Here is a 20,212-nt window from a genome sequence, read left to right as displayed (position 1 = left end):
CCCATGAAAGGTCACCTGGTTTCTAAGCGTCAGCCATGTCGCCTGCAACTGAGACAGGACAATTTCTCCAGCTCTTGGTAGAAGTAATTTTTGAGTGCTTACCAGTTATTTACCTTTTTAATTTTTAAAAATTTTTGTGAAGTTCCTTTGTGAGTTTTCCAGGATGTGTGTGAACTGCACACATCAGCCACCTGAGTAGTTTCAGTTTGCGGAAGTTCCGCTGTTGTTGACTTCATCTCACTTCAAAGGCAGCAGCTTATGAAAGTTGCAGAAATGGTTAGAACATTTTCCAGTCCCTGAGAGAGCCTCAGGGGTTGGGGACCTCCATGGCCCCCAGCCTCACGGCTTTAGGCTTTGGAAGGCTGGCCTCCAGTGTCACTGATGGCTACAGGCTGGCCTTACCCCCACTCTCTCTGTCCTCACCAGCCCTGTCCCCATTCCCCTGGCTCATCCCCAGTGTCCTCTGCAAACCTGTTCCCACTCGGGTCCGGGGCAGCAGACGGAGCACTGTGGGCCGTTCTGGGAGCCTCGGGATACACAGGTTGCTGACCTTGGACTATAAGGGCTGAGTACAAAGGCAGAGGCGGGGACTCGCGGGCAACTGCAGCAGGCCCATGAGAGGCTGGGGAGGAGCACCAGGGATCCCTCAATTGCTACCTGTAAATGGCTGCGTTCTGCCATGGGGCACCCAGGACCCAACTCAGGCTTGCACCTGGGTTCTTCATTGTCGAACCTGTGGCAAAGCAAGGAGGAGACTTGGTCTACTCCATGCTGGGCAGCCTCTGCTGACTGTCTTATAGGTGCTGGGCACCGGGTCTGGGGCACAGAGACTGTGAGAGACACCCCCTCCCATGGTGGAGAGCTGCTAGTTTGGGCCAGCAGCATGAGAAGGCCAGATTCCAGGAGGGTCTTTGGCAGGCCTGAGGGCCACTGGGGATCCCGGGAGCTTTCTGGGGTGTCCCCTCAGTGCTGAATGCTTTCAAAGGCCCCTTTAAAGTCAGGTTCTGGTGAGATCTAGAAGTGGACAAGGCGTTTCAGCCTCAGCTGAGCCTTGTGACTTGTCCAGGGTCAGAGGCCCATGGATCCCTGAGGAGGGGGCCAGGGAATCAGGGTGGGGAAGTCCCAGCTGCCTCTCCCTGCATCCTTGCTCATCTCCCCCAGGTAATGAGCCATCCCCCTTCTGCTGTTTTTCCATCAAAAGAGACTGATTCGCACCCACCAAACTCTGCCCCTGACACGGACAGCGTGGGAAGAAGGGAAGCCCTGAGTTTAGAGCCAGATGAGCTGGATTTAAAGCCCAATTCCCCAGCAGAGGGCCTGGGACAGCCATCTCATAACCTTGGGGACACACCACAGGCCCTTTCTGCACCCATGAGTCTGTTGTGCTCCTGAGTGGTTTGCAGAGTTAACAAGTACAGACTGAGGATCAGAGAGGCTGCTCTCCTGCCTGAGGTCACACAGCTCAGATTCCCAGAAAGAGAGCAGAATGGCAGCTCACACATTCTGAATCAGTGCTTTTAACCATTGTGCATTGTACACCCTCAGCAGCAGCCCAGGATCCTATTCTTAGCAGCCTGTTTGCATTTTGAGGGTCGGTTCTCTTCTCTCTCCATTTCAAATGCCCCCCTTTCAGATTCTCTCAGGAAAGGGCAGTGGTTTCTGGGGTCATCTGGGCCAGGGGTTTCTCCAGCTCGACCCATCAAGGGTCTAGGTGATGACTGGGATTTCTAGGGGAAAACAAGGGAAATAAACGTGACAATTTCTGCCAAAAGGCTCTCTCAGCCGAGACTTGCTGGCACAGGTATTCTCCCTGCCCTGGGCTGGCTGGCCTGAGTTGTCTGTGCCTACCTGAAGGCAGACCTCAGGGGCTGTCTGATGGGCTTGCTGTGGCGAGGAGTCCCTCGAGCCCTGAGTCACATCAGAAGCAGATTGCCCCACCCCAGGGCTTAGCCCTGCCCAGGGCCTCAAAGGCATCAAACATACACACCTGAACTAGAAAGTGTAAGAAAGCCAAAATATTTCTCAGCGAATATTTTCTGAACACCTACTATGCACAAGGCATTGGGCCAGGCATTGTGGTGGGGGTGGGGCATTGTTGATTTGCTCATTCATTGATTCCTTCACCGGTTCTTCCAACAAATATTGATGGAGCAACAGCCTTATGCTTGGTATCTGAGGCACCTGGGAGAGCAGAGCTGGTCCCTGCCTGCGTGCAGTGCAGCAGACAGATATTGATCAGAAACAGACAGACATTGATCACAGCATTGCCTAAAACATTTCAGAACTGCAGTAGCCATGAGGGGCAGTACTGGGGACAGTGACATATTTCTGGTGAGACACCCTCACCCCTCCCTAGCCACTGCACTCTCCGTGACCTTCCCATCTGCCTCCCCCCTCCTCCTTGAGACCAAGCCCCAGGAGGAGGCTGGGCTGGATCGGGCAGCACGAAGAGCACTCCTAGCATGTTTCAGGCCTGGCAGAGCCTCTACCTACCAGGACCCTCAAGGCTGCCATGCCGTAGTCCTCAGTGCCAAGCCACTGTACCTTGCATTGGGTCCTGTGTGCCCCATGACCCCTCAGCCATTCTCAGAATGCCCCCTCAAAATGTCCAAAAATTTTCCATAAAGGGCCAGGTGGTAAATATATTAGGCTTTGTGGGCTCAACAGGAAAAATGGAAGATATTAGGTACTAAAGTTACAGAGAGAAAAGAGGCTCCACAAATATTTATAGATGGAATTCAAAATACAATTGTTGAGTACAATTTTCTGGTAATACAGGTCTGCTTACAAGAAGCAAGGGGTTCTTTTGGGGATGGGTAACATTCTGCTTCATTGAGGGTCAAGGGAGGGTCAAGGTGAGTCGCCCTCTGGAAATGCCATCCCTAATCTAGCCTCCTGGCCCTGTCGGCTTTGTTGGCAGCTCCTCCTGAAACTCTCACTTGGTCTCCAGGACAACGGACTCCTCACTGGTCCTCACCCTGCCTCCATGGCTGCACCTGCTCTTCTTTCTGGCCATGAATATCGGAGTGCCCGGCGGCTCAGTCCTCAGCCCTCTCCCATAACTGGTCTTATACAGTCTGTGGCCTCAGAGGCCATCTCTACACTGATGACTCGCAGACCTCAGCCCTGAGCGCAGGCTGGTGCACCCACTGGGTGACAGGTGGCGCCTCCAGCATCAATGACTCAGAGCTCTTGGGTCTCCCGCTCCACCTAAGCCGTCTCCCCAGCAGGGTCCCATCTCAGTTGCAGTGAGCAGCCCGTCCAGGCCGTATCACTGAGCTCCACCCGGACACTGCTCGCCCACGCTCACCCTGGAACCCATCTTAGCCATCCTGCTCCTGCCGTCTCTTCTGCAGGAAGGCTCTGCCCCCCGCTTTGTCCTTCAGGTGCACAGCAACCTCCCAATCAACCCGACCACCTTGACCAGCCAGCCCCCACCCCTTCCCAAGCCACTCTCTCACTGCCCTGTCTTTCCCCCACCTCACAAAGTTCACCTTCTCCCATTGCTGCCTCCTCATCGTGACCACCCTTGTATTAGTTATGTTGATTATTTTCTGTATTTTATGATCCTTTGACATCTTGCTGACCTGGGAAGGACAGCTCCTGTCAGGACTAGCTAATCCCTAGTTACAGGACCCTTCCAGCACACCTTTTGTATGCAAAACAGCCAACCCCAGCCCACCCCGACCATCTCCCTTCCTGAGCTTTTACACTAGGCAATGTAGTGCGCCAATCGCCCCAGGGCCAGGGGGCCAGACAACCTGAGGTTGTCAGGGTGTCAGGAAACACGATACCCTGAGCCCCATGAAATCACGTGAACTCAGCTCTAACCCGGCTCATCCTGGTGGCTGTTTGTCCATTTCTTCCTGTGAAAACCACAGCAGAGGCTCTGGCTCACCGTTTCCCTCCCGGCTCTTTCTGCCTCCGGGCCCCGATGTTTCCCCGTGGCCCCACTTACCCCTGTGTGTCCCTTCCTCTTGGGAACTGTAACAAACCATTTTGTCAAAGGCAATCTTTGTTTTTCTTTTTAGACAGGGTCTCATTCCGATGCCCAGGCTGGAGTGCAGTGGTGCCATCTCGGCTCGCTGCAGCCTCAACCGCCAGGGCTCAGGTGATCCTCCCACCTCAGCCACCTGAGTAGCTGGGACTACAGGCACCTGCTCTCATGCCCAGCTAACTTTTCATATTTTTTTGGTAGAGATAGGGTTTTGCTATGTTGCCCAGGATGGTCTTGAACTCCTGGGCTCAAGCAATCTGCCCACCTCAGCAAGATCACACCATTGCACTGTAGCCTGGGCAACAAGAGCAAAGCTCCATCTCAAAAAGATAGGAAAAAGAAAAATGGGCAGGGATGCCAGGAGGAGGGGATGGGGTGAGCAGGGGCAGGAAGCAGGGAGGGCACAAGGGCAGGGAAGGCCTCGGTGCCTAGAAAGGAGCATAGAAACATTCCGGGCTTTGGAGTCAGGGAGACCTGGGCTACAATCCTGGCTCCGCCACTGTCCTCTGGGTGACCTTAGGCAGAGAACTCGATGCTATGGAGCCTCTGTTTTCTTATCTGCAGAATGGGGGTGCACTCAGACTCAGGCTCTATGGAGACATCCAGGGTTCACGCATGTAATACCCTCCACACAGCATCTGGACCCTGGGGGTCGGGTCAGGTCACCTCAGCAATGGTCCTCAGGCAGGACTGTCATAGCATTAGGAGGTGAAGCCACCCAGCTAAGTGGGCACCAGGTTGAAGAGGGTTTAAGTCTCAGCGTAAACACCTTTGGTTGAACTAATGATGTATTGAGCTTCCCACACTGACATTTTCTGAGTGGAGGAATTACTTGGTTAGAGCAGGGATTTAGGTCATGAATTTGGAGCAGGTGGAAGTGCCGAGAAGGGAAGGCCAAGGCTGCGGCTTCTGTGGTCCAAGTGAGTGATCACAGAGGCCGGGGGTAGGGCGCACAGCTGAAGCGGAGTCTCAGAGGCACTGGACCAGTGGGACAGCGACGTCACTACTGACGGTGCCCTCCCAGCTGGGGCATCCGCATGCTAATGTGTGACTTTCCATTGTACACAAAAGGAAGCTGGGGCTCAGAGAGGTTAGGCGACTGCTCTTCGATCACACAGTTAGTACTGGACCCAGTGTAGGAACCCACCAAATCAGGCCCATCTTGTGCTTGTGAATAACTGAAGGATATGGCAGGCAGTGGAGGTGGTCAAAGGCAAGGGCAAGCCCCACATGGTCACAGGCAAGGATTAGACTTGGAGCTGTGTCCATCCTGAGGTGGAGCGGTGGGGGGCATTTACCAGAGCAGGGGAAGGCTGGGTTGGGTCAGTGTTCTTGCAACATCTGTAAATTGCAGCATTAGGCAAGTTAGATGGGTGGGGAAATCCTACTTAACCACACATGTTTCTTAAACATTTTATTTTTACTTAAAGTATTTAAAGTACAGCAAATCTATTTGTCTGCCTTTCCGGTGTGGAGCCAAAACCTTTCCTTTGAGCGGGAGCCCACCGATTGGCGCGCTGGGTCATCTCCGTGGCAGGAACCACAGCACAGGGAACCAGCACTGATTTCTGGTTTCAGTGTTTCTAAAGGGACGTGAGACCTGGAAGCTGCTTGCAAGGCAATCTCGAGGCAGAGTCCGTCATTATTTGCGTGATTATTTCCCCCAACTCATTGTCCCCATCTCTGCTGGGACTTTCCAAAGTTTCCAGCCTGGTTTTCAGGAAGCAGCTTCCTTTCTGCATTAGTATTTCATCAGCTTCCATCAGGCGCTCTCCGAGAGTGGGCCAGGGCTCCCTTGCGACGCTTTCAGGGAATCCAAAGTCCAAACTCCTTTCATGGTCAGACTACGATGTTGTTTGCCCTTGATGCTCTCATTTTCTCCAGAAGGTACAAATAAAGATTCCCAGAGGCCCCAGTCCCGACCTCTGAGCTGATGGGATGTGTGCTTGTGTGTTCCTGTGCCTTAAAAGTCTCTCATCTTTAATTTCAAATATGGTAAATATCAATCAATGCAAACCACACAAACAAAAAGCTATCGGGATCTTCAATGATTTTTAAGAGTATAAAGGAATCTTTAAACAGTTTGAGGCTGGGCACGGTGGCTCACACCTTTAATCCCAGCACTTTGGGAGACTGAGGCAGAAGGATCCCTTGAGCCCAGGAGTTTGAGGCCAGCCTGGGCAAGATGGTGAGACTCTTGTCACTACTAAATAAATAAATAAATAAATAGATATTAGCAGCACAAACTTGTGGTCTCAGCTACTTGGGAGGCTGAGGTGGGGGGATCACTTGAGCCCCCAAATTTAAGGCAGCAGTGAGCTGTGATTATGCCACTGCACTCCAGCCTGGGTGACAGAGCAAGACCCCATCTCTGAAAACAAACAAACCTAACTAGTTTGAAAACTTGCTAGCTTATATGATATTTAGTTAAACTGTACACTCATAACATCAAGAACAGCTGGCACAAAAAAGGCTTGGGCACAAACACAACTGGCTTGTGGTAAATACAAGATCAGCTGAGAGCCAGAAGAGGTGAGTACGCCCGGGATGTCTAGGGGACACCGACACACCTGTCACCTGCAGGGGCCGGATGAGAGGCCATCCACCTAAAAGGGGATGAAAAACGGTCATAACAGGCCAGCTACGGGTGAACTCACAGTGAGTACCAGGCCCTGTGCGCGGGCGTCCCTGTGTCTCATTAGAGCCTCACTGCAACCCCAAGGAGGAGGTTTTATCTTTATTCTGGTTCCGTCATTATAAAGGTGGGAGAATTGGGGCTCCAATGGGCCCAGGCTCCCTAGCTCGTAAGGAGAAGAGTTGGTCCTGGATCTCAGGTCTGCCGGTCCCCAGAGCTCAAGTCCTAGCCCTGGCTTCTCAACTCTGAGTCTCTGAAAGAGTTTCCAAGGAGGCGGTGGAATTTGCGGACCAATGACGTCAGACGTGACCTGAGGCTGGGAGGCCAGGCAGAGCCCTGCAGGTAGGGAGGGGTGACGTCAGGGTTGGGTGCCATCTTCAGGCTGTGGAAGCCACAGCAATGCCCAGACTGCAGGGTCTCCTCCTCCCCTGCGCCCCACTGTGTGCCCAGCCTCCCAGGGGCAGAAACTACATCCCGGCCTCTACCGCTGCCTCCACTGCGTCCCCTGCCTGTCCCACATCCATCTGCAGGCCAGGGCCAGCTGGGTGTGCTGCTGTCCCTGGGAGGCGCCCCATGGTTTTGCAGGCGCTGTTGAGCAGATGGGGCAGGCTGCTCCCGGGGCCCTTCCACCTCAGAGGCCGAGGCTTGCTCAGAGCCCAGGAACGTCGGGCTCACCCAGACACGGCCACTTCTGAGGTCAGTACGGGGCCCCGGTGGCCGGGAGCTCTGGCCGCTGAGGGTTCGAGTCACGGTGGAGGAATGGGGCGTGGCCGCTCTCCTCCTCAGGGCTGGGCTCCCGGACGCTGGCCGGCGCCCCAGTGGCCGTGGAGACCATTTGCTCACTCCCACCTCCACATGAGATAATCGGGAGGACTCCTGCCATGCTCTGGGTTTTCAGCATAATGGAATTCAGGAAACTTCCTGGGCCGAGCCAGCCTGCGATTCTAAAGGCGGAGACCAGGGCAGCCTGCAAGGACCTCAGGATCCCGCTCACTTCCTATGCACACTATCTTCCTACTTCCCCGAAGAAAGCGCGTGCCTCCCGGGGCTCCACGCCTCTGCCTCCTGCCTTTGCCCACGCGGTGGCTCCACCAGGAGTGGTCACCTCTACACCGTTCAACTGAGTCTGCCTCTTACCCTACACCCCAAGGCCAAGTTCAAGTGCTGCTGCCTCCTCCAGGATGGCTGCCTGGTTTGCTCTATCCCTATTCCCAGATATCCTGCAGTGGAGCGATGTTCCTGAGGCAGAGGCAGTGGATGTCTGGAGAGAGGACCGAACCGGGGGGCTAGAGAAAGAGCTGGGCGATCTTAGGCAAGTGATTTAACCTCTCTGAGCCTCAGTTTCCCCAGCCTCTGAACAAGGTGGGGATCCGGAGGATTTCAAGGGGCCCTTTCAGATCTGCCGGTCTCTTTATCGCCTTTTGAAAACTCGCCACTTTCCCCAAGCTGCTTGAATTCCTAAGGCGTTTTGCCGAGGAACTGCGCGAAGGGTCTGGAAGACGGCGGGGGCGGGGAGTGGCAGCCGGGTCCCGACGCCCCTGGGGCTCTGCGGACCAGCTCGCGGGAGACCGGGAGGCGCCGAAAGGCAGCCCTGCGCTGCCCCCTGGTGGCCGATGCGGACATTGCAGCCAGGAAGCCTTTCCCTCCCGGCCCTCCGCAGAGAGGCTGCCCGCGCGCGGGGCGCTCCCCTGGCTTCGCGGCTCACCTCTCACCTGGCCGGGGAGCTCCCGACGCCGAGCGGAACCAATCAGGCGCCCAGTCGCAGGGAAGGGGTGGGTGTGGCAGCCCCCAGAGGCGCGCGCACCTGCGCCTCCTTTTCCTGCCCCGCCTCTCAGGAGCGCCGCCCAGCAGCTCCTTCGGAAGCGGTAGGGGCGCAGACACCTCCTCCCCACCTTGTCCTTCCACCCTGGGGCAATTCCAACCTTCCCAGCCCCCTCTCCTGAGCCCTTACCAAACCCTGACCTCCGCTACCTGTACGGTGGCCTCAAGACCCCTCCTAGGACTGTGGACCATGAGGAGGCCCCGGAAGGAGCCATCACTACCCTCAGGGGGCGCTGGAAGTGGGGGTGAAAGTGATGGGGAGTTCCTGCAGCAGGATCGGGGCCTGTCTGCAGACGCAGCAGGGCTCCTATCCTTCCCCGCCGTTGCCCGCCTCGGCCTTCTCTACTTCTCCCCAGCATTCTGTCTTCCCTGGCCTCTCCCCTCTCCTCTCTGCGCCTCCTCTGTCCTTAAGCCTTGCATCTGTGGTCTTGCAGTCCTATGCAGGCAGGGTCTGCTTATCCCCATTTCCCGACTCATCTCCTTAGATGGAACGGGTCCAGGGGCTGCTGGGCTCGACACCTTGGCCCCCATTCCCAGCCCCCGCCCCGTGTTGTTTGAGCACCTTCCCAGCCCTACTTCAACACATGGAGGCCTGGGATTTCCATCTTGAACCCAGGTGCTCATCCTGCTGGGCCCTGAACTTCCCCTTCCCTGTGCACTTTGCCTTTGGGTCCTTTCTGCTCTCCTCTCCTTTACTTGCCTTCTCCCTCATCCCTTCCGTTTGCTCTCACCCCTCTGGCTGTGAGGGAGATTTGCTGGGTTGGATTGGGGCTGGGGTTGGGGTTCTGAGGGACAGAGGGTCTGGACAAGAAGCTGCTACTGTGTAGGCTTAGGAGTGTCCACAGTCTGGATGAAAAGCTGAGGTAACCCAGATACAGCCACATGCCTTGCTCTGCCTAAAATACATACTTAGAAGATCCAATCTGTGACCCTTGGCTGCACTTTTCTTTTTTAAATTTTACTTTAAGTTCTGGGATACGTGTGCAGAACATGCAGCATTGTTACGTGGGCATACACGTGCCACGGTGGTTTGCTGCACCTGTCAAACTGTCATCTAGGTTTTCAGCTCTGCATTGGGTGTTTGTACTAATGCTCTCCCTCCCCTTGCCCCCACCCCCTGACAGACTCTGGTGCGTGATGTTCCCCTCTCTGTGTCCATGTGTTCTCATTATTCAACTTCCACTTATGAGAACAAGTGGTGTTTGGTTTTCTGTTCCTGTGTTAGTTTGCTGAGAAAGATGGCTTCCAGTTTCATCCATGTCCCTGCAAAAGACAGGAACTCATTCTTTTTTATGGCTGCATAGTATTCCATGGTGTATATGTGCCACATTTTCTTTATCCAGTCTATCATTGATGGGCATTTCGGTTGGTTCCAAGTCTTTGCTCTTGTACATAGTGCTGCGATAACATACGTGTGTGTGTGTCTTTATAGTAGAATGATTTATAATCCTTTGGGTATATACCCAGTAATGGAATTGCTGGGTCAAAAAGTATTTCTGGTTCTAGATCCTTGAGAAATCACCACACTATCTTCCACAATGGTTGAACTAATTTACACTTTCACCAACACTGTAAAAGCGTTCCGATTTCTTCACAGCCTCACCAATGTCTGTTGTTTCCTGACTTTTAAATAATCACCATTCTTACTGGCATGAGATGGTATCTCATTGTGGTTTTGATTTGCATTTCTCGAATGACCAGTGATGATGAGCTTTTTTTCATAGGTTTGTTGTCCACATAAATGTCTTCATTGGTAATCGCTCCCTTTCCCCAGTCCCTCAAGGCCATGCTCGTTCATATATCACAGCCCCTCACCAACCAATGGCTGTGTTTCCTGAAACACGGGGCCGTCTCAGCCCATGCATCAGAAGAGGGAACTACCATTGCCTCAGCTGAGAAGTGACTCTTCAAGCCACTTTCATTTCAGCTGCCAGAACTCGGTCTGTGTCCCCCTCCAGCTGTGAGTTGGGTAGTCTGCCGTGGCCTGGATGGAGAGACGCTGTCAGGAAGCACTTGGGCTGTCCTGTATTTCCCTGAGGACTCCTATGAAATGCTACAAGGACAAAAACCATGTGATCATCTCAATCAATGACAAAAAAAGGATTTGACCAAAGATAATATCCCTTCGTGACGAAAACCATCCACAAATTAGGTATGAAAGGAACATATCTTAACCCAGTAAAGGGCTACATGACAAACCCACAGCTAATACACTGAATAAGAAAAAGTTGAAAGCTTTTCCTCTAAAATCTAGAACGAGACAAGGATGCCCACTTTCACTGCCTGTATTCAACACAGTGCTGGAAGTTCCTGCCACAGCAATTAGGCCAGAGAAAGAAATAAAGGGCATCCAAATTGGAAAGAAAGGAGTCAAATTTTCCCTGTCTGCAGATGACGTGATCTTCTAAAGATTCCACACACACACACACAAAAAAACTGTTAGAATTAATAAATTCAGTGAAGTTGCAGGATATAAAATCAACATGTAGAAATTAGTACTGTTTCCATACACCAATAGCAAACTATCTGAAAAAGAAATCAAGAAAGCAATTCCTGGGCTGGGCATGGTGGCTCATGCCTGTAATCCCAGCACTTTGGGAGGCCGAGGCAGGTGAATTGGCTGAGGTCAGGAGTTTAAGACCAGCCTGACCAACATGGTGAAACCCCTTCTCTACTAAAAATACAAAAACTAGCCGGGCGTGGTGATGTATGCCTGTGATCCCAGCTACTTGTGGGGCTGAGGTAGGAGAATCGCTTGAATCTGGGAGGTGGAGGTTGCAGTGAGGTGAGATCATGCCACTGCCCTCCAGACTGAGAGACAGAGTAAGACTCCATCTCAAAAAAAAAAAAAAAAAAAAAAAAAGCAATCCCATGTACTATAGCTGCAAAACAAATAACAACAACAAACAGGAATAAGTTTAACCAAAGTGGTGAAAGATCTCTACAATGAAAACTATAAAATATCAATGAAACCAATTGGAGAGGACACAAATAAATGGAAAGATATTCCGTATTCATGGGTTGGAAGAATTAGTTAATACGAGGGGACTTCAAAGACTTAGGGAAAAATGGAATAAAAAGGTAAACATTTAAAACATAAACTTTATTTCTCAACATAATCTCCATCAACTTAAGACATTTTTGTAAGAGAGGTGATATGGTTTGGATCTGTGTCACCGCTCCCCGCCGCCACCAGATTTCATGTTCCACTCTAATCCCCAGTGTTGGAGGTGGGGCCTGGTGGGAGGTGATTGGGTCACGGGGGCACATTTCTCATGAATGTTTTAGCACTAACTTCTTGATGCTGTCCTCATGATAGTGAGTTCTTGTGAGATCTCGTTGTTGAGAAGTATGTAGCACCTCCTGCCCCCCCATCGCTCCAGCTGTTGACATGTAAGACACCTACTCTTGCTTTGCCTTCTGTCATGAGTAAAAGCTTCGTGAGGCCTCCCCAGAAGCAGATGTTGCCATAGTTCCTGTACAGCCTGCAGAATCATGAGCCAATTAAACTTCTTTTCTTACAAATAGCAGTGTGAGAATGGACTAATACAGGACGATACCAGCCAATTAGTCCTCCCTAAAGAACTGAGGTTTCTGGGAATTTAACTACGTCAATGTAGTGTTTTTTACATTATTAACTAAAGAAAAATGGGTGCCATTTAAAGATATTTTAAGATCAAGGCCAGGTGTGGTGGCTCATGCCTGTAATCCCAGCACTTTGGGAGGCCAAGACAGGCAGATCGCTTGAAGTGAGGAGTTGGAGCCCAGCCTGGGCAACATGGCAAAAGCTTGTCTCTATCAAAAATACAAAAATTAGCTGGGCATGTGGTGCACGCCGGTAATGCCAGCTGCTTGGGAAGCTGAGGCGTGAGACATTGCATGGACCCAGGAGGTGAAGGTTGCAGTGAGCTGCGATCACACCATTGCACTCCAGCCTGAGTGACAGAGCGAGACTCTGTCTCAAAAATAAAGTAAGAAATAAAGATTTTTTAGGATTAAGAAACAAAAAGAAGGCAGAAGCAGCCGAATCAGTCAGACTGTAAGGTGCATGCCTAATGATTTCTCACTGAAACTCTTGTAAAAGCCCTTGTTTGACAAGCAGAATGAGCAGGAATATTCTTGTGGTGAAGGATTCTGGTGAAGATTATCAGGGAGATTTTCTGTAAAAGCTTTCGCTAACTTTTGGAAAACATTCTCTTAATAAGCAGACCTTATCATTCTTTAGTCCTCCAGAAAGTCAACAAACCAAATGCCTTGAGCATCTCCAGACATGTTGCTCTAACCTTTGCCCTTGACTAGTCTGTTTTGCTTTGATGGGACTCCTTTGCAGTCATTGCTTTGTGTCTTGTCTTCAGAATCACACTAGTAAAGCCATGCTTCATCTTCTGTTATAATTATTTGAGGAACTGCTTCAGGATCTTGATTCTACTTGTTTAAAGTTTCCATTGAAAGCTCTGCTCTTCTCTGAAGTTAACCTGGGTAAAACTTCCCTTATCCTGTTTATAAAATTAAGCAGGGACTGGGCACAGTGGCTCATGCCCATAATCCCAGCACTTGGGGAGAATTGCTTGAGCCCAGGCGTTTGAGACCAGCCTAGGTAGCATGGTGAGACCCCATCTCTATAAAAAATAGAAACAATTAGCCAGGTATGGTGGTGCATGCCTGTGGTCCCAGCTACTCAGGAGGCTGAGACAGGATTGCTTGGGTCCAGGAGGTCGAGGTTGTGGGGAACTGTGTTAATACCACTGCAGTTCAGCTTGGGCAACAGAATGAGATACTGCCTCCCAAAATAAAGGAAAATGAAAATGAATCAGGGAAGAAGGGAGAGGGAGAAATAAAAATAAACCAAGCTTGCAGCACATTCAGCATTCGTCGTGAAGCAGCCTGTTCTCTGACCTGCTTCCTCATAGTGGTTTGGCGCCTGTTGTCCTGGAATCATGTAGACCCTGTTACAAGATTATAGTTCTCCTGAACTGCTCTATAGATAACAACATAAACAGTATAAAATGTTAAGTTTTCCCTTTGAGATATGCTTTCAACTCCTGCATACGGATAAAGTATTGACTTGGCTGGTCGGAAGGACCCCACTGATGCCAGCTGGTCTGAAGGACCCCATAAGAAGCTGAGTCACCAGAGCATGAGTTTCCACATCTTGATGATTTCATCCCCCTTACCCCAATCAATCAACACCCTTAATTCTCCAGCCACTCACCCTCCATAATCCCCTTAAAAATCAAAGCCCAGAACTCCTTAGGGAGAGGAATTTGAGGGTCTTCTCTCATTTCCTTGCTCAGCACCCTGCAATCCATTAATCCTTTCTCTGCTGCAACCCCTACTGTCTCACTGTCATGGGCCCGTTGCTGCACAGTGGGCCATGGGTACAACAGGATTGGCACCCAATGAGTGGAACATTTGTTCAACTATAATGTTTCAGTCACAGTTGTGTATGCTGAACCAACTGAGATGTCTATGGTCTTACCTATTTTTTCTTCTGTTAATTGTCAGTCCTCTTCAATTAGGGCACAAAGAAGCTTAATGTTTTCCTCAAATGTTGACGTGGATGATCTGCTGCTCAGCCACAACTTCTGCATGTTCTCATCCCTTCGAGTTATCCATGTGTAAACTGCTGATTTCTCTAGGGCATTGTTCTCCTACGCTTTTTATAAAACATCAATGATTTCATCATTTGTCCATCTAGGCTTCACCATAAATTTCATGTTTGTTCTTGCTTCGGTTTTAGCAAAATTCATGTTGCTCTGACAGGGACTCTGATATGGTTTCGATCTGGGTCCTCACCCAAATCTCATGTCAAATTGTAGTCCTCAATGTTGGAGGTGGCACCTGATGGGAGGTGATTGGATCATGGAGATGTTTCTCAAGAATGGTTCAGCACCATCCCCTTGGTGCTGTTCTCATGATAGAAGTGAGTTCTCACAAGATCTGACTGTTTAAAAGTGTGTAGCACTTCCCGCCTCGCTCTCTCTTGCTACTGCTTTTGCCACATGACATGCAGGTTTCCGCTTTTGCCACATGACATGCAGGTTTCCACTTTGCCTTCTGCCATAATTGTAAGCTTCCAGAGGCATTCCAGAAGCAGACACCAGTGCTATGCTTCCTGTACAACCTGCAACTGGGAGCCAATTAAACCTCTCTGCTTTATAAATTACCCAGTCTCAGGTATTTTTTTTTTTTTTATATAGCAATGTGAGAACAGCCTACAGACTCTTTTTAAGCCTATGTCTTATCCTTAGTTCCTCAAACTAGATCCCGCTCAGGCATATTATAATAAGTTAGTATGATTTTTTTCTGTGCAAAAGTTTTTGCAATCCATGCATAGTTTTTTTCATGATATGCACTTTCCATGAACTTCTTGAAGATCCCTCATATTGTATCATATACTTCAAAATAATTAGAAGAGAGGGTTTGCAGGTTCTCACCACGTGGCAATGATCAATGTTTGAGGTGGTTATGCCAAATACCATGATTTTATCATTATACAAGGTATACATGTATTAAAACATCACACTGTACCTTATAAATAGGTACAATTATTGTGTGTCAATTAAAAGTAAAATAAAACAACAACAAAAAAGAACTACTAGATTCTAGGTTGGTCCTCCTTGTTCATTATTCCTCATAATCATCTTTTCAGATTTTCTCTTAATCTTAATTCCTCTTAATCTTTTTCAGATTTTCTTTTTTTTTAATTTAAACTTTGATTTTAGTTTCAGAGGTACGTGTGCAGGTTGATTCTAGAGAGAAATGGAATGTTATGGGGACTTGGTGTACATATTATTTAATCACCAGGTAATAGGCATAATACCTGGTAGGTAGTTTTTTGGTCCTCACCTTGTCCCCTTCCTCACCTTCAAGTCGGCCCAGTGTCTACTGTTCATTTCTTTGTGTCCATGTATGCTCAACGTTTAGCTTTCACTTGCAAGTGAGAACACGCGATGTTTGGTTTTTTTGTTCCTGCATTAGTGTGCCTAGGATAATTGCCTCCAGCTCCAACCATGTCCCTGCAAAGAACATGATCTCATTCTTTTTATGGCTGTGTAGTATTCCATGGTGTATATGTACCACATTTTCTTTATTCAGTCTACAATTAATGGGCCTTTATGTTGATTTCACGTCTTTGCTATTGTGAATAGTGCTGCAATGAACACGTTTGCATGTGTCTTTATGGTAGAGTGATTTATATTTCTTTGGGTATAAACCCAATAATGGGATTGCTGGATCAAATGGTAGTTCTGTTCTAAGTTCTTTGAGAAGTCACCAAACTGCTTTCCACAGTGGTTGAACTAATTTACATCCCCACTAGGAGTGTATAAATGTTCCCTTTTCTCTACAGCCTCACCAGCATCTGTTATTTTTTGACTTTTTAGCAATAGCCATTCTGACTGGTTTGAGATGGTCATCTCATTGTGGTTTTGATTTGCATTTCTCTAATGATTAGTGATGTTGAATATTTTTTCATATGCTTGTGGATCACATATATGTCTTCTGTTCATATCCTTTGCCAACTTTTTAATCGGGTTGTTGGGTTTTTGCTTGTTAGTTCTTTTAAGTTCTGTAGAGTCTGGATATTAGACCCTTGTCAGAGGCATAGTTTGTAAATACTTTCTCCCATACTGTGGGTTGTCTATTTACTCTGTTTTACAGATTCTTTTGCTGTGCAGAAGCTCTTTAATTTAATTAGGTCCTATTGGTCCATTTGAATTTTTGTTGCAATTGCTTTTGGCATTTTTGTTGTAAAGTCTTTGTCAGAGCCTATGTCTAGAATGATATTTCCTAGGTTTTCTTCAAGGCTTTTTATAGTTTTAGGTTTTACATTTACGTCCTTAATCTTGGATTGATTTGTGATATGGTGTAAAAAAAGGGGTCCAGTTTCAATCTTCTGCATATGGATAGCCAGTTATCCCAGCACCATTTATGAAATAAGGAGTCCTTTCCCCATTGCTTTTCTTTTGTTGTTGATTTTGTCCAGGATAAGATGGTTGTAGCTGTGCGGCCTTATTTCTGGGCTCTCTATTGCGTTCCATCAGTCTATGTGCTTATTTTTGTACCAATACCATGCTGTTGTGGTTACTGTAGACTTGTAGTAGAAAGTACAGTAATGTGATGTTTTCAGCTTTGTTCTTTTTGCTTAGGATTGCGTTGTCTGTTTGGGCTCTTTCTTTCATTCCATATGAATTTTAGAATAGTTTTTACTAAGTCTGTGAAGAATGTCATTGGTAGTTTGATGGAAATAGCATTAAATCTGTAAATCAGTTTTGGCAATTTGGCCATTTTAACAATATTGATTCTTTCTATCTATGGATGTGGGATATATTTTCATTTGTTTGTGTCATCTTTGATTTCTTTCAGTAGTGTTTTGTAATTCTGGTTGTAGAGATCTTTCACCTACCTGGTTAGCTGTATTCCTAGGTATTTCATTCCTTTTGTCACTATTGTGAATGGGATTGTGTTCCTGATGTAGCACTCAACTTGGATGATATTGATTTACAGAAATGCTGCTGACTTTTGTACATTGAGTTTTGTATCTGGAAACTTGGCTAAAGTTGTTTATCAGATCTAGGAGCTTTTGGGCAGAGGCTGGGGTTTTCTAGGTATAAAATCATATTGTCTGCAAATAGTTTGACTTCCTCCATGGATGCTTTTTATTTTTCTCTTTCCTGACTGCTCTGGCTAGGTCTTCTTGTACTACACTGAAAAGGCGTGGTGAGAGTGGGCATCTTGGCTTTGTTCTGGCTCTCAGAGGGAATGCTTCCAGCTTCTGCCTATTCAGTATGATGTTGGCTGTAGGTTTGTTAAAATGGCTCTTATTATTTTGAAATATGTTCCTTCAATGCCCACTTTGTTGAGGGTGTTTAACGGGAAGGGCTGGTGAATTTTATCAAAAGCCCTTTCTGCATTTATTGAGATTATCATGTGTTTTTTGATTTTAGTTCAGTTTATGTGATAAATCACAATTTTCAATTTATGTATGTTGACCCACCTTTTCATCCCAGGGAAAGCCTATCTGACTGTGATGGATTAGCTTTTTGATGTGCGGTTGGATTTGGTTTGCTAGTATTTTGTTGAGGATTTTTCATCTACGTTCATCAAGGATATTGGCCTGAAGTCTTTTGTTGTTGTTGTGTCTTTGCCAGGTTTGGGTACTAGAATGATGCTGGCCTCACAGAATGAGTTAGGAAAGAGTCCCTCTTCCTCAATTTTTTGGAAAAGTTTCAGTAGGAATGGTACCAGCTCTTCTTTATATGTCTACTAGAACTAGGCTGTGAATCCATCTAGTCCTGGGCTTTTCTGGTTGGCAGGATATTTATTACTCTTTCAATTTCAGAACTTGTTATTGGTCTGTTTAGAGTTTGAATTTCTTCCTGGTTCAGTCTTGGGAAGTTGCATGTTTCCAGGAATTTATTCATTTCTTCTAGGTTTTCTAGTTTATATGCACATGGGTGTTCATAATAGTCTCTGACGGTTTTTTTGTATTTCTGTGAGGTCAGTGATAACGTCCACTTTGTTATTTCTAATTGTGTTTATTTGGATCTTCTCTCTTTTTTTCATTAGTTTAGCTAGTAGCCTATCTATCTTATGTATTTTTTCAAAGAACCAACTTACAGTTTTTTTGATCTTTTGTATGATTTTCATGTTTCAATTTCATTCAGTTCAGCTCTTTTTTAGATTTTATACCTCTTCACATCTTCATTGTATTCTGTGAAATTCTCTTACATTTATCTCCTCGTTCACCAAATCTTCCTATTTGTCTAAACCATCAATTCTGCTATTTATTAATTTTTTTAAATGACTTTTGGGGGTCATTTTCAGTCTGAGAATTACAATTTGGTTCATGTTCAGGTCAAGCTGTTATTACTTTTAAAATAGAATCTTGTTCTTTCAACATGATTTTTATTCCTTCTTTATGTATTTAATCATTTAAAATATATTTGGTATGTAATTGATTTGGGCTATTCTGTCATCACAAGTGCCTGGGGGATCTAATAATCCTGTTGATTGTATCTGCTGACTTTCTCTTATTGTGAATTATTTCCTTGTGTAGTTTGTAATTTTAAAAAATTATTGGAAGTTTTCTTCAGCTGGTGTTGCCATTGTTTTCCCCCAATGAAAAAGAGCCTTGTGTGGCCTGGCATTGAAGATGTCTTTACAAAAACATTTATCTTTGCTTTAGCCTTGGAGCCAAGGGATCACTCTTCTGAAATTAATTATATATATATATACATATATATATATATATATAAAATATAATTAATTATAATTATATAAACATATATTTATACATAATATAATTATGTTTTAATATAATTAAAATATTATTATATTAATAATATAAATAATATTATTAATATTATTTTAAAATATAATTATGTTTTATAAATAGCATGTAATTTAAAATAGCCTATAATTTAAAATGTTTTATTTATACATAATCATATTTTAAAATATAATTATTTTATAAATATATATTTATAAATTATAATTAATTATAATTTATAAATATATATTTACATAATTAAATATATTTTATATATAAATATATTATATATATATGTGGTTTGGGATTTCCTTACTTTGTGGGAAGTATAAATTAAACCTTTACATCTGATTGGGATGAAATGAGTTTGGAGTTTCTGTTTCCAGTGGGATGTTTTTCCCCCTTGATTTTTCTATGCACAGTCATGCTTGGTTCTAGAGACTTTGCTTGAGTTTTTCTAGTTCCTCTTATAAAAAGGGGGCAGTCTTTCAGGGTCTCAACTCTACTGAGTTCTTAGTTCACCTCTGCCTCATGTAGGTCAAAGCCATATTTCCTTTATCCTAATCGGCATCAAAACCCAGCCATGAGCCCCTAGGACATGTATTCACATTCGATGCTTCCCTGAGCTCCTGGTATGTTGGCTCATGGTTACCCACTGGCTGTAGTTTCTATTTTATTTCTGTTTGAGAAGTATCTCTTTTCCTTCCTTCAAGCTTTCCTATAAATTACAAAGACATTGACATATATATTTGGAGGCAGAGATTGCTAGCATAGCAGAAAAGGGGATTTCCTAATTAACTTTTTGTTATGAGTTTCTAGATTAATTTCACAGTGGTTCGAGGATTTACCTCTGAGTGATTCAAATCCCTTGAAATCTGTTGAGAATTGTTTTATGACCCAGCATATAATTCATTTTACTTGATGTTATGTGTGTACTTAAAAAGAATGTGTATTCTGTTATAGGGTATAGTGTTAATTAGGTCAGGCTAATTGTGCTATTACTGATTTTCTATTTGCATTTCTATCATATATTGACAGGAGTGTGCTAGTGTCTCCCAATATCATTGAGAATTTGTCTCTTTTTCCTTTTAGTTCTGTTTTTGCTTTACGGGTGGATTGATCCTTTTATCATTGCAAAGCATCCACTTTATGTCTAGCAATGCTTCTTACCTTTAAGTCTACTTTTCTGATATTAGCATAATGATACCAGCTTTCTTTTGTTTAGCGTTTATCTGGCACAGATTTTTTCAACTTTTACCTTTCAACCTTTTTTGCTCTTGAGGTGGGCCTCCTGTAACCAGCATATAATTGAGTTAATAAAATCAGATCTGACTATTTTGATCTTACTTGAAGTTTATAGACAATTTATATTTGACATAATTATTAACATATTAGAATTATAGCTACCATTTTAATTTTTGTGTTGCACCCATTTTATATTGCTTCTCCATGTCTTTGGGTTTTTTTTTTTTTTTTTTTTTTTTTT

The sequence above is a fragment of the Sapajus apella genome, unplaced genomic scaffold (genome assembly GCF_009761245.1).
Source record: "Sapajus apella isolate SASKATOON/1434 unplaced genomic scaffold, GSC_monkey_1.0 scaffold13, whole genome shotgun sequence".
Classification (NCBI taxonomy): Eukaryota; Metazoa; Chordata; class Mammalia; order Primates; family Cebidae; genus Sapajus; species Sapajus apella.
This window is presented reverse-complemented; position numbering follows the sequence as displayed.